At 39.5% G+C, this 14,281-nt stretch overlaps 1 protein-coding gene across 3 annotated transcripts in view; it reads right to left on the bottom strand.

Annotated features, from left to right (window-relative positions):
* The window catches only part of EXD2 (exonuclease 3'-5' domain containing 2), an 85,862-nt gene that overhangs the window by 57,570 nt on the left and 14,011 nt on the right, over window positions 1-14,281 (bottom strand). The window contains exons 2-3 of one of the 3 annotated variants that reach the window (XM_042989978.1): window positions 10,590-10,757; window positions 6,518-6,577 (exon numbers count right to left, since the gene is read on the bottom strand). The exons of 1 other annotated variant lie outside the window; for it this stretch is intronic. The gene's annotated coding sequence lies outside the window, so the exon portion shown is untranslated. The remainder of the gene's footprint in view (window positions 1-6,517; window positions 6,578-10,589; window positions 10,758-14,281) is intronic. One more of the 3 variants, XM_042989979.1, reaches the window with a different exon arrangement.

The following is a 14,281-nucleotide window of genomic DNA, read 5'->3' as shown; positions in this document are numbered from 1 at the left end:
TATGTGGTGTGGTGCTCAAACCCACGAGCCACAAGATCATGACCTGAGCTGAGATCAGACACTCAATCGACTGAGCCACCCAGGTGCCCCTAGACTTTCAGTAGTTCTTAAAAAGGGGACAGACAACTGTCACAGGCCTTTTTGTTGTTAGCCTTCCACTTATTTCTTGCTAAGACTAGGACTTGATAGCTGGGGCTCCAACAGCTCTCTGCCACCACAGTGGCACTTTGAAGATGGAAGCCAGGTGCCTAGGAGGGTGGAGTGGAGAGAGAGAAGAAACCTGGATCCTTGATGCCTTCTGTGGTTTCCATATTAACCCTGAACTACCTACCTCTAGATTTCTTTTACATTAGAAAATAAACTAATTTTTACAAAAGAAATTTTAATGTTTATTTCTTAAGAGAGAGAGAGAGAGAAAGAGAGCGTGAGTGAGGGAGGGGCAGAGAGAGAGAGGGAGACACAGAATCCGAAGCAGGCTCCAGCCTCCGAGCTGTCAGCACAGAGCCCGACACAGGGCTGGAACTCATCAACTGTGAGATCATGACCTGAGCCCAAGTCAGACATTTAACCCACTAAGCCACCCAGGTGCCCCAAAAAATAAACTAATTTTTTAAGCCACTACAGTGAAGTCTTTGTTACCAGCAATGAAACCCAATCCCTAACTGATACATGAAATGAAAGGTATTAATACTGAATGCATACCACACAAGTTGACTAAAACTGGCTGGCTCAGTCGGTAGAACATGCAGCTCTTGATCTTGGGGTTGTGAGTTTGAGCCCCACATTGGATATAGAGATTACTTAAAAATAACATCTTAAAAACAAACAAACAAACAAACAAAAACCCTGTTGAATACAGGGCCCAGGCTTGAAGATACACAATAAAGGTGAAAACAAAACACCTTTATTGGATTTGTTTAGTGTGTTGGAGATAAAGGTCAAAGCTTAGAGGAACCACTAAAGAGGCTCTTTCTGAAAATCCTATTTCCTTCCATCAAAATTCTATCTATCCTTTCTGTCCACTGATCCCTTCTATAAACTTTTGTAATATTATTAGGTACTATACAGATTATAAAAATATGTAGCTATGCATTCAAGAAGCTTACAAGCTAGTTGGAAAGACAAAAAGACGATTTGTTATCAAATGAGAAAAGGTATCCTTTTTTTGGTGGTTTAGAGATATATGGAACTTTTTTCTCTCTTCTAAAGAGCTAGACTGAAACTACTTCTTGGAAAAGAAGAAATTCATGAAGGCCCTTTAAAATAAGGGTAAGACTGGGGCACCTGGTGTATCAGTCAGTTAAGCATCCAACTCTTTTTTTATTATTATTATTTTAATGCTCATTTATTTTTGAGAGGGAGAGAACAGAGCACAAGTGGGAGAGGGGCAGAGAGAGAGGGAGACACAGAATCTGAAGCAGGCTCCAGACTCTGAGCCTGTCAGCACAGAGCCCGAAGCAGGGCTCGAACTCACGAACCATGAGATCGAACCATGAGATTGTGACCTGAGCTGAAGTCAGATGCTTAACTGACTGAGCCACCAAGGCATCCCTAAGTGTCCAACTCTTGATTTTGGCTCAGGTGATGATCTCACAATTTGTGAGATAGCACCCCAAGCTGTCACCACAGAGCCTGCTTGGGATTCTCTTCTCTCCCTCTCTCTGTCTGCACCCCTCCTTGTGCTCGGGCTCTCTCTCTCTCTCTCTCAAAATAAATAAATATATTTTTTAAATGAAATAAAATGAAATGAGGGTGAGACTCTCACTGCCATGGGACAAGTTCACCTAACAATAGGGGTTCAAAGGCTGGTGAATCAGCATTCCTTTTGTTTTGTAGTGAGTGGTGCTCATGGAGGTTGAGCTGAACTGCTTCCTAGGGTAAAAGGGTGAGGAATTAGAAAATTCAGGGAGCAATCAGAGATAACGGGAGGAGTCAGCAAGGCTCCCAGCTTCCTGGGAGAAAGAGAAAGACATCTCAGAGGAGAGACTTTGAGGGAGAAAGAAACGTTTAAAGCATTTGGGGAGTTGAGTTTAAGTTCTTTGGTGTGGGATGTGTACACATAATGTAACCTCATCCTCTATCTCTCATAGGTAAGGCTCAGGAAAGTCAATTGTGTATCATCCTCTAATGTTTTAGTTCCAGTAGATTCTTTGGAGGACTTTGAATGGGTGTTGAATTTTGTATCCGTGTTTGCAAGAAGAAAAGCAAATGTTATGTGTGGGCCTTCTGAAGCCGGAGGGTAAAAGTGGATTCCTGACATCTAAGTCAGAAACACACACACACACACACACACACACACACACAAAGAGAATGCCAGTTTAAGATGATGGAGTGAGCCACATGTAACTCTACTTCCTACTGAAATCTCTCTTTGAAAACAAGGGGCGCCCGGGTGGCTCAGTCGGTTAAGTGTCCAACTTAAGCTCAAGTCATGATCTCATGGTTCATGGGTTCAAGCCCCGCATCGGGCTCAGAGCCTGGAGCCTGCTTCGGATTCTGTGTCTCCCTCTCTCTCTCTGCCCCTCCCCAGCTCGTGCTCTCTCTTTCTCTCAAAAATAAATAAATATTAAAAATTTTAAAAAAATAAAAAAAATAAGTAAAAACGGGGAAAAAACGAAACTTCAAGGTAAAAAAGATATAGAAAAAGCAGACGACCAAAATGAGAGTAAACCTAGCAGAGAGTCAGCCACCATCACTCGCAATTGGCAAAGACTCAAAAGCAGACAGACAAGTGGGAAACTTTTATAATGAAAACAGGGGCAGCTTCAGATATGGTTGGTGGCCATTGTAATGGGGAAACTGGAGATGGGCTGACTAGAAGCCAGGCTTCTTATGTGATTGGTTTGGCTTTCTCTGGTTGGTCCTGTGTTGGAAGTAGGAGCAAAATATAAAGAAGCAGACCCATCAACAAGCTCTAACCATTCTGGGCTGTTTGACTCAGAAGCTGTGGTTTGGCTTCCCAGGCTGGTGGTTGCTGTAGAAGTCATGGGTCAGAGTTCTACTGTCATATGAGACCTGGCTATTTTCTGTTTGTATAGTCAGTCTCTTAGAGAACAGGAGATAAAATCACTAACATTTTGGAAGCTGGAAAGCAGACGGATAGTGGGAACTGACTTAGCAGACTCTTCTTCATCTATCAAAGGACAGGCCAAAAGCAAGCCTGGTTTGCCCTACAAAACCACCAAAAGCCTCAAGAATTGGAAGCACCAGGTACCTCAAGAAGCAGGGGTAAAGTTGGGACGAAAAGCAGAATAACTGGTTAAAAGTCTATTTCAGAAGCAGTTGGACCACCTGATTTCCTTCCTAGCTGCCAACCCTGCAGAAGGTTTAGGATTGATTCCCTGGAGACAATAAAGTAGAAGATACCTTGTCTAGTTAAGAATAAGGGTGCCATACTAGGGAACCTGGGAACTAGGGAACCTGGGTGGCACAGTCAGTTGAGCATCCGACTTGTGATTTGAGCTCAGGTCATGACCTCCTGCTTCATGAGATCGAGCCCCACATCAGGCTCTGCACTGACAGTGTGGAACCTGCTTGGGATTCTCTGTCTCCCTCTCTCTCTCTCTCTCTGCCCCTACCCTGCTTGCTCTTTTCCTCAAAATAAAAAGATAAACTTAAAAAAAAAATTAACAACAACAAAAAGAATGGGGTGTCATACTAAAAACATGAGGATTCAGTGAAAATTACTTACTTTCATACTTTCAAGATTCCTGCCTCACTTTCCCACATCAGCAACCAACGTTAGAAGCCAAGTGTATACGAAAAATTTTCAGATAATTTTGTTATGAGCATACATTAAACTTTCTTTAGTATCTTACAACAACGAAGAAGGCCAATAGTAGGATACTTCTAAATGGGCGAAAAGATTATCAGGAAATAGAAAACTGCATTGTTCTAAGCATACCCTTCCCACTTACCAGATTCTATGGGGTTTCTGCCTTCTATAGTTTTTGAGCTGTTTTACACTGCTGAAGAGATATATGTTAATTTGTAGAAAGCTGATAATAATGCAAATAATTATTGTCTTTAGATGTGCAAATAAATGCTGTTAGGTGAAGCTTCTATTGACAACCCCACTCCCCCACACCTCTTAATAAGCCAGCTTTGTGTATATTGAGAAAATGTATGTCAACGTTTTTGATAGGCTTAGATATTTGGTCTTTGGGTTTTCCTTTGAACTGATTGTAACATCTTTTCCAGATCCTTCATTAAATAATGAGTTAAGTCAAATCTTTGACATGTATTTATTTCATATCTGCATCTGATTCATAATTTTCTTTTCTTTTCTTTTTTTTTTTTATTTACTATTATCCTTTAAGAAGTCCAATTCAGTGGGAATGCAAACTGATACAGCCACTCTGGAAAACCATATGGAGGTTCCTCAAAAAATTAAAAATAGAACTACCCTATGACCCAGATATTGCACTACTAGGTATTTATCCAAAGGATACAGGTATGCTGTTTCGAAGGTGCACACACACCCCAATGTTTATAGAAATGCTATCGACAATAGCCAAAGTATGAAAAGAGCCCAAATGTCCATTGGTGGATGAATGGATAAAGAAGATGTGGTGTATATATACAATGGAATATTATTCGGCATTTAGAAAGAATGAAATCTTGCCATTTGCAACAACATGGATGGAACTAGAGTGTATTATGGAAATTAGTCACAGAATGACTTCACTCATATGTGGAATTTAAGATACAAAACAGATGAACAAAAGGGAAGAAAAGCAAAAATAATATAAAAACAGGGAGGGGACAAAACATAAGAGAACAAACTGAGGGTTGCTGGAGGGTTGTGGGTGGGGGATGGGCTAAATGGGCAAGGGGCATTGAGGAGGACACTTGTTGGGATAAGCACTGGGTGTTATATGTAGGGGATGAGTCACTGGATTCTACTTCTGAAATCATTATTGCACTATATGCTAACTAACTTGGATGTAAATTTAAAAAAATAATAAAAATATAAATAAATATAGAAAGAAAAGAAAGAAAGAAAGAAAGAAAGAAAGAAAGAAAGAAAGAAAGAAAGAAAGAAAAAAAGAATCCAGTTCAGGGGTGCCTGGGTAGCTCAGTCAGTTAAGCGTCCAACTTCAGCTCAGGTCATGATCTCATGGTTTGTGAGTTCAAGCTCCGCGTTGGGCTCTGTACTGACAGCTCAGAACCTGGAGCCTGTTTCAGATTCTGAGTCTCCCTCTCTCTCTGCCCCTCCCCTGCTCACACTCTGTCTCTGTCAAAAAATAAATAAACATTAAAAAAAAAGAAAAGTCCAATTCAAAGATTTATTTTTGGTAGGGATATTTGGGAGGAAAAGAGATTGGTTAGAAAAATCATTTTAGGGATGGTTGGCTGTTTCCGGTCCATGGAGCACGCAACTCTTGATCTCTGGGTTGTGAGTTCAAGCCCCACACTGGGTGTAGAGATTACTTAAAAATAAAATCTTTTGAAAGAAAGAAAGAAAGAAAGAAAGAAAGAAAGAAAGAAAGAAAGAAAGAAAGAAAGAAAAGAATGAGGAAGAGAGAGAAAGAGAGAAGGAAGGAAAGAAAGAAAAAGAAAAAATCACTTTAGATTAGTTACAAGAAAAAAAAGAATATTTGGTGAAATTCACTACACTCTGAACTGAAAGGTGACTGGGTGCATAACTGGCTTCTTGGAAGTTTTAATCCCTTTAGTTTTTTTAGGATTTTGTGTAGGCATTTTATCAGAAATTCTCATTTCTCCCTCGAAGGCAGATGTAAATTACAACATGAAAAAAATGCATTCTGGTTCTAGTTTGAATTTTTTTTTTCTTTTACACAATAATGATTTCTGAATCTCCAGTCAAAAGCTGTCTCTAAATACCTACTCCCAGTGCTACTCTAAGCAATGAAAAAGGGACCTTGCTCCAAAATGTAAATCACCATACTGTTTCCTTCACTGAAAAATTCTTCCTACAAAACTGTGCTTGCTGACATAGATACTTCACATTCTGGAGCAAACTTTTATCTTATTGAGGACTGATAAAAGCCAATTGTGGAGTACCTAGCTGGCTCAGTCATAGAGCATGTGACTCTTGATCTCAGAGTCATGAGTTCCAGCTCCACATTGGGAGTAGAGTCTACTTTAAAAATAAATAAAAATGCATTTAAAAAAACCCCCCCAGGGGCGCCTGGGTGGCGCAGTCGGTTAAGCGTCCGACTTCAGCCAGGTCACGATCTCGCGGTCCGTGAGTTCGAGCCCCGCGTCAGGCTCTGGGCTGATGGCTCGGAGCCTGGAGCCTGTTTCCGATTCTGTGTCTCCCTCTCTCTCTGCCCCTCCCCCGTTCATGCTCTGTCTCTCTCTGTCCCAAAAATAAATAAATAAACGTTGAAAAAAAAAAAAACCCCCCAAATTGCAGAAAGTGAAATGTTTTCCAGCTTTAAAAAGGAATTAAATTATAATACGTGCTACAACAGGAGTGAACCTTGAAGGTATTTATGCTGAGTGAAATAAGCCAGGCACAAAAGGACAAATAATGCATGATACCACTTACATGAGGTTGCTAGAAGAGTCAAATTCATAGAGACTAGAGTGGAATAGTGGTGACCAGGAGCTGGGGGGAGAGATTGGGCACGGAGTTTCAGTTTGGGATGATGGAAAAAATCTGGAGATGGATGGTGGTAATAGTTACAAAACAATGTAAATATACTTAATGCCATGGAATTGTACATTAAAAAATGGTTAAAATGGTAAATTTTAAATTATATATGTATATATATATATTTTTTTTTTTACCACAGTTGTAAAATGATTAAAGTGATAGATTTTAAGTTATACATACTTTATTGCAATTTTTTTTGTTTACATTACAGACCAGCTAGTCCAAAGACTACACTTTGAATTGTACTATGTTAGACTCCAGGCTTCTCAAACTAAATTTATCAACCCCAGCAGATCTTTCCACATGCCGCAAACTAGCTCCTTTCTAACTCTCAACTCCACATTTATTCTACCTTTCTCCACTATTCATTCAGTTACGAACACTAGAAATCGGTGAAATGTCCTAGACTCCTGCCTCCCCTTCATCTTTTTGTATATAATTTGAGCAATGATTGTCTAACTGTACTGATAATAAAGAAGCTGTTCCTCAGCTTCAAGCCGTTTATACGTAGTTTTGTGGTGCTGAGGCTGGGTCTTTGCGTTTCACACTTTTCCTTCACCAGACTGGCTCTCTGTTAGCTCCTGCCAATAGTCAATAGTGGGAGATGAGAGGCAGGAAGAAGGAAGAAGGGACTGCTGCTCCTTCCTGTTCGCTTTTTGTTTCTATCCAGTCACATGCCAGCAGCAGTCCTGGACTCCTTTCCATACTCCCAGAACTAGCCTTATCACATTCCTCAGAGGGACCAGTACCAGCTAGGCAGCAACCCCCTCAGAGGTCTGAGTCACGAAGAGGCCCACCGCTAAGCTACTGAGCTACCAGTATAAGTCAGGTAGCGTGTTTTTAAGGTCTGGGTTCCAGCTCCCGAGGGCCCCTCCTTCAAGTGTTTAATCCCAACGATCCCAACCTTGACTCTTTATTTCCCCATCTACTTGCAGTTACTACTTCTTAGTCCCACTTTCTCTTTTCAATTCTCCAATGCCTATGATATCTCCAATAACTGTTTATATGAATTTTCTTAGTTAAGGTAACTGCTGTAGTTTGTTGAACACTGACTAATACAGGAAATGGTCCCAAGAATAGTTCTAGGAGGCTGACTTTCAGCTATAGGATTTGGGGTTGATTTGTTTATATCCTCAAATTCAAATGCAATGTTGAGCAAGTTGTCAGTGGGAAATGGGATGTAGTGGCATCATAAATGATCAACTTATCACCTTTAGTCATTTGTGTTGGAGTGCCCACTAAAGCAAACGCTTTGAAGTCACGTATGACTGTTTGATGGTAATGTAGACAGTAACAACTCTATGTTGGGAGTGGCTTCATTTGCTCCCCACAAAGAACTCATATAAGAAATGGAAAAGGTCAAGTCATTAAACATTCAGTTCAAGAGACAGAGAAAGCTTCTTTGGCAGTCCTAAAGAATCCCTTATTTTTTATACTTACAATCTAATATTGCTGAAAATCATAGAATTTAATTGTGCAGATTTCAGAATTACAACATAAGTTGATTTCATAGCCATGCCAGAACTCTCTAGTGAAAGATAAGGCAATGATGGGGAAGGGGATGACACTGAAACTGGAATGATGACATCTGGGTTGGTGCCCAAAAAGTGACTTTACACTGAAGAAATCTGACAAAACTACCTCAGCCACATTATCAAGGCTATAAGTCATATGTATGGACTGCCTAAAAAAACTAGGACTGCCATAACAAAATGCCATAGACTGGGTGGCTTCAAGAACAGAAATTTATTTCTCATAGTTCTAGAGGCTGAGAAATCCCAGACCAAGGTGATGGCTAATTCTGTTTCTGTTGAAAACTCTTTTCCTAGCTTGTAGATGGCCCATTTCTCACTATGTCCTCAGGTGATGGACAGAGGGAGATCTCTGGTGTCTCTTGTATAAGGACACTAATCCTATTGGGTCAAGGCCCCACCCTTACTACTTCATTTAATCTTAATTACAGCCTAAAGGCCCTATCTCCAAATAGGGTCAAATTGGGGCCTAGGGCTCAACATATGAATTTGTGGAGCTAAGGAAGGACACAATCCAGTTCATAGCAATATCCTTGATATAATTTGATGAAAATGGCACTCTGTGGCCTTCCTCCCAAAACACATAGCCCCAGGCTTTTTTGCTTCTGTCCCTCATCTCTCTCTCTCTTTTTTAAGAATCTCTACACCTAACTGTGGGTCTTGAACTCATGACCTTGAGATCAAGAGTCAGATGTCCTACCAACTAAGCCAGCCAGGCAACCCCAGTCTAATCATGAGATAAACATCAGACAAATCCCTATTGAGTGACATTCTACAAAATACTTGATTAGTACTCTTCAAAACTGTCAAGGTCATCAAAGACAAGGAAAAGTCCCAGCCAAGAGGAACCTAAGGAGACATGTCAACTAAATGTAAAGTGGTATCCCTGATAAGATCCTAGAACACAAAAAGGATTATCAGGTAAAAGTTAAAGTAATCTAAATGAAGTATGGACTTTAATTAATAACAATGTAATGATATAGGTTCATTAAGTATACAAAGGTACCATACTAAGATAAGATGTTAATAATAGGAGAAGTTGAGTGGGGGATATATGGGAACTCTTTATTCTTCTTCACAAGTTTTTTATAAATCTAAAATATTCTAAAATAAAAAGCTTATTTAACAGGTAAAAAAAAAAAAAAAAAACCAATGTAGGCACAATTATCATAAGGAGTAGCAGAAATGAAATGGTGTTCAGAAAGTTTTGATATGTAAGAATCTTTGGCAGTGGGTGATTGATCCTGGTGTCCTAAGTTAAATGGATAGCTTAATAAAATGTTATTGGAATTACCCACTTATGGTATTTCTAGTAAGACCCTGTGCTGGACCAGACATAAACTCTGGACAAAACACACCATAAAAACACCTCCCTGAAGGCACTGGAGAGTGAACAAAAGCAGGTAGATTCTGACAGGGAGTCAACACTTACAAGTAATGACATGAAGTGAATTTTCTTTTATAGTCTTTAACCTGACAATCCAACCAGGTAGAAAACCTTCAAAGACATATAAGAACTGAACAACACAATTAACTACTTTGTCCTAATTGACATTAATAGAACCCAATGCCCAACAACTATACACATTCTTTTCAAGGGCAAATGACATATTCACCAGGATAGACTATATGTGAAGCCAAAGAACAAGTACTGATAAATTTTTAAACATTGACAATTTAAAAGACAGTTTCTCTGACACTGGGATTAGTTATAAATAACAAGATTGTAAGAAAACTAAAAATATTTGGAAATCAGTATACATACTTCTAAATAATCCACAAGTCAAAAAATCAAGAGAAATTAGAAGATATTTTTAGGGGCACCTGGGTGGCTTAGTCGGTTAAGCGTCTGACTTAGACTCAGGTCATGATCTCACAGTTGGTGAATTTGAGCCCCATGTGGGGCTCTGTGCTGACAGCTCAGAGACTGGAGCCTGCTTCAGATTCTGTGTCTCCCTCTCTCTCTGCCCCTCCCCCATGCATACTCTGTCTTTTTCTCTCTCTCAAAAATGAATTAGCATTAAAAAAATAAAAAAAAAATTTTAAAGATGATATTTTTAAATGGATGTTAATGAAAACATTTTGATATTTGTGGGATACAGATAAAGCAGTGCTTCCAGGGAAATTTATAGCTTTAAATGTTTATATATTAAAAGAAGATCTAAAATCGACAATCTACATTTTCACCTTAAGGAATTAGAAAATAAGAGCAAATTAAGCCCAATGGAAATAGAAGGAAATAATCAAGATAAAAGCAGAAATCAACAAAATAGAAAACAGACAAAAATAGCAATAAACAATGCAAACAAAAGCTTGCTTTTTTGAATTAATAAAACCCACAAGCCTCCAGTCAGAATGATCAAGAAAAGATAAAAACTATTTGAGGAACTGAAAGTTGATTTAACATTTGAAAATCAACCAATGTAAGTTACCTGCGTCATGCCTGGTTTTCAGATACTTCTGCACCCAATAGGAGATACTGCTGTAGCATTACAACCCTCAACTGGAAAATCCTCGAAAGATAGTGGTGAAGCAAAATCCTCTCAGTGGGTAGATCTCCAAAAAATACATTTGGTTGTCCACTCTATCTGGATGGTGAACTGGCCAGAAGAACAGATATATACTGATTAATTAACTGGTAGTTGCTAATGATTTCACTGCATGCTTAGGAGACTTGGAGAGAATAGAGGCCTTTGAAGATAATTAGAAAGAAGGTGTGGGGAAGAGGTATGTGAATGGACCTTTCCAATGGGCAAGCTGTAACGATATTTGAGTTCAATAAAAATGCTCACAAAAGGTCATCTATTGCAGGGGAGGCTCTCAATCAGATGGACAAGAGGACACATAGTATAGATGTCACTCTACCTTTTTTCAGACACAGCAGTGTTTGTTCAAGGAGCTCAAGTACAACCTGGCCATGTTACAGGGATAAAGACTATGCATGGATTCAACAACATCAGCTTCCCCTCAATAAATCTGACCTAGCTAAGCCCCCAGGAAGCCTCACATACTTGCAATAAAGACTTAGGCTAGACCCTCAGTATGACATTCCCTGGGGCAGCAGTCAGCCAATTAGTAACAAATTGATTACACTGGACTCCTTATATCACAGAGGTAACAGCAATCTGTCCTTACTGAAATAGATGTATATTATGGGTATGGATTGTGTCTTCCCTGCTCATATGGTACTTCGGCCAGCACCACCATCATCCATGGATTTAAACAGAATGCCATATTTACTATAATGGTGTTTTATACGGCATTGCTTCTAATCAGGAAACACATTTCACCAAAAAAGAAGCATGGTAATGGGCTCTTGTCTATGGAATTCATTGATCTTTCCCACATACCCCATTATCCAGAAGCAGCTAGTCTGATGTAATGTTCGAAAAACCTAGTGATGGCTTGGTTTCAACGCCAATGCCAGTGCGGAGAGGACATCTTGAAAGATTGGGATTATCTTCCAAAATTAACACATCCTTCAGTGTATAATGCTGTCTCTTCTATAGCCAGAATGAACAGATCCACAAATCAAAGGTGGGAAATAGAAGTGGCTTTTCCCATTCTTACACCTAATAATCTACTTCCAGAATTTTTACTTCCCTTTTCTTCAACTTTGAGTTCTGTTGGTTTGGAAGCCTTAGTTCCAACAGGGAAATGCTTCTACCACAAACACAATAATAGTTCCATTGAATGGGAAGTTGAGGTGTCATTTAGCCATTTTGGGCTCTTCATGCCATGGGACCAACAGCCAAAAATGGATTACTCACTGAGTGAGATGACTGATCCTAAATACCAAGGGGGAACTGGGTCTCTGCTACATAATAGGGACAGTTTCCCAAGAGTTTCTCTGAAATCCAGGGGATTTTCTTTTTTTTTTTTTTAATTTTTTTTTAACGTTTATTTATTTTTTTGACACAGAGAGAGACAGAGCATGAACGGGGGAGGGTCAGAGAGAGGGAGACACAGAATCTGAAACAGGCTCCAGGCTCTGAGCTGTCAGCACAGAGCCTGACGCGGGGCTCGAACTCACAGACCGCGAGATCATGACCTGAGCCGAAGTCGGCCGCTTAACCGACTGAGCCACCCAGGTGCCCCTCCAGGGGATTTTCTGAGCACTTCCACATCTAATAGGAAAGACTGATAGGAAATTAAAGCAGTCAGAAAAAAGTAGGACCCTGAGAGAGATTCAGGAATGAAAGTTTGGTTCACCCCACCAGATAAAAATCCAAAGGTTCTAGTGGAGTGCAAAGGAAATAATCAATGAATAGTGGAAGACAACAGTTACAAATGTCAACTAGGACCTGTGACCACTTACATAAATGAGCACAATAACAGCAATGCCTATTTTCTTGTAACTTTTTCTGTGTGTACATAAAAAGAATCTCTCTCCTGATTCCTCTTGTTTTATATAAGGATTGCTGGTTGCTGTTAACTTTACAATTTAGTCTTTTGGTTTAGTATATTCAGATAGGACCTTGACTGAATGTGAGTAGTACTTAACATCACTTATATATGGATACTGTTAACTATAACTGAATGGCAAGCATTCTCCTGACTCAGGACATTTGTAGATGCTTTTTCCTCTTCTTTGAATGTTCTTCTCCTACATATCTATAAAGACTTCTCTTTCACCTTCTTTTAATCTTTATTCAATGTCACTTTTCCCAGATATGCTTTCTCTGACCACTCTATTTAAAACTCAAAGTACTTGGGATGCCTGAGTGGCTCAGTTGGTTCAGTGTCCAACTTCGGCTCAGGTCATGATCTCACAGTTCGTGAGTTTGAGCCCTAAGTCAGGCTCTGTGGTGACACCTTGGAGCCTGGAGCCTGGAGCCTGCTTCAGATTCTGTGTGTGTGTCTCTCTCTGCCATTCCCCCACTTGCGCTCTGTTTCTCTCTCTGTCTCAAAAATAAACAACAACAAAAAAATTTAAACTCAAAGTACTTAGCACCATCTAAAATATTATATATTTTACTTGTTTACCTCACTGACTTTCTGTTTCCCACTCCAGCTTGTTAACTGCTATATCTTTAGTGCATAGAACAGTGTAGACACTCAAGAAATATTTGTTGACTATGGAACATTGTTATGTAGTTTAAAATAGTGAAGTAGATCTAGAAATACTAAATAAGCTATTATTTATAGTGTCCTTTCAGAAATAAAGGAAGAGCATAAATGTGGATTTTAGCTTATTACCTAAGTTAAAAAAATTTTTTTTCCATTTTTTCAGTGTTGGGAGACACTTGGATATGGTTTCCAACTTAGGGGAAAAGGCCAGTAGCATTGGAATAGATTAATACATAGGAAAAAGCAGATAATTGATGGAACAAGGTCCATGAGGAGATAACATGAGCTGGTTGCAGAGCACAGTGAAAGCACTGTGCTTGGATAAGAGGAGTTTTGTGATAAGGAGCCTTAAAATTAAAGGAGTTCTCAACTGACGGCCTCCATGATCCTCATAAATGGAGGATAGAGGTCAAGGCTAAGGGCAAGGGTTTGGGGAATGTGATTAATTTGTGAGGGTTTAAGAAAGGTATTATGGTTATATTAACAAAATTATTTTATTTAATCCTCACATCAACCCCCATGAGGTATTATCTCCACTTTACAATATTATTCTATTTTATAAATGTAAAAACAGAAGGCCTGTGATTATGTATTATGCACAGGACTGCATAGCTGATGAATGATGGAGCCATTTCAGTAAACTCTAACCCAGGCTTCTCTTGACTTCAGTTTACTGCAGCCTGTCTAGGCCTCATGTTCCTCAGCAATAATGTGGAAATGGTCCCAAGCTACCCCATCCTCTAAAGTAATTGTCCCCAGAGTGGAGTAGGATGGGCACATCCAGGGTGTACATGATGGTCCATCAGAATGTTAAAAGAAAATGTTAGATTTGTATTCACATTTTAAATCTAAAAAAAAAATTTAAGAAATTCAGGTTTGCTACTATTCAATATACAGATGGACACTGGTATCCTTATTTGGATGCCAGCTGGTTGTGAGTCATTTTGGAATCTTGAGGGAGAGATAGGAGTTCCACAGTGCAGATGGACTGATAGTGGTGCTCGCCCATCTTACATTTTTTGTGCTTATGAGATGACATCAGTGTGTTCATTTT

Source organism: Panthera tigris, chromosome B3 (assembly GCF_018350195.1).
Source record: "Panthera tigris isolate Pti1 chromosome B3, P.tigris_Pti1_mat1.1, whole genome shotgun sequence".
In the NCBI taxonomy this organism is placed as follows: Eukaryota; Metazoa; Chordata; class Mammalia; order Carnivora; family Felidae; genus Panthera; species Panthera tigris.
The sequence above is the reverse complement of the archived record's forward strand: the minus strand, read 5'-3'. Positions and strand labels throughout refer to the sequence as shown.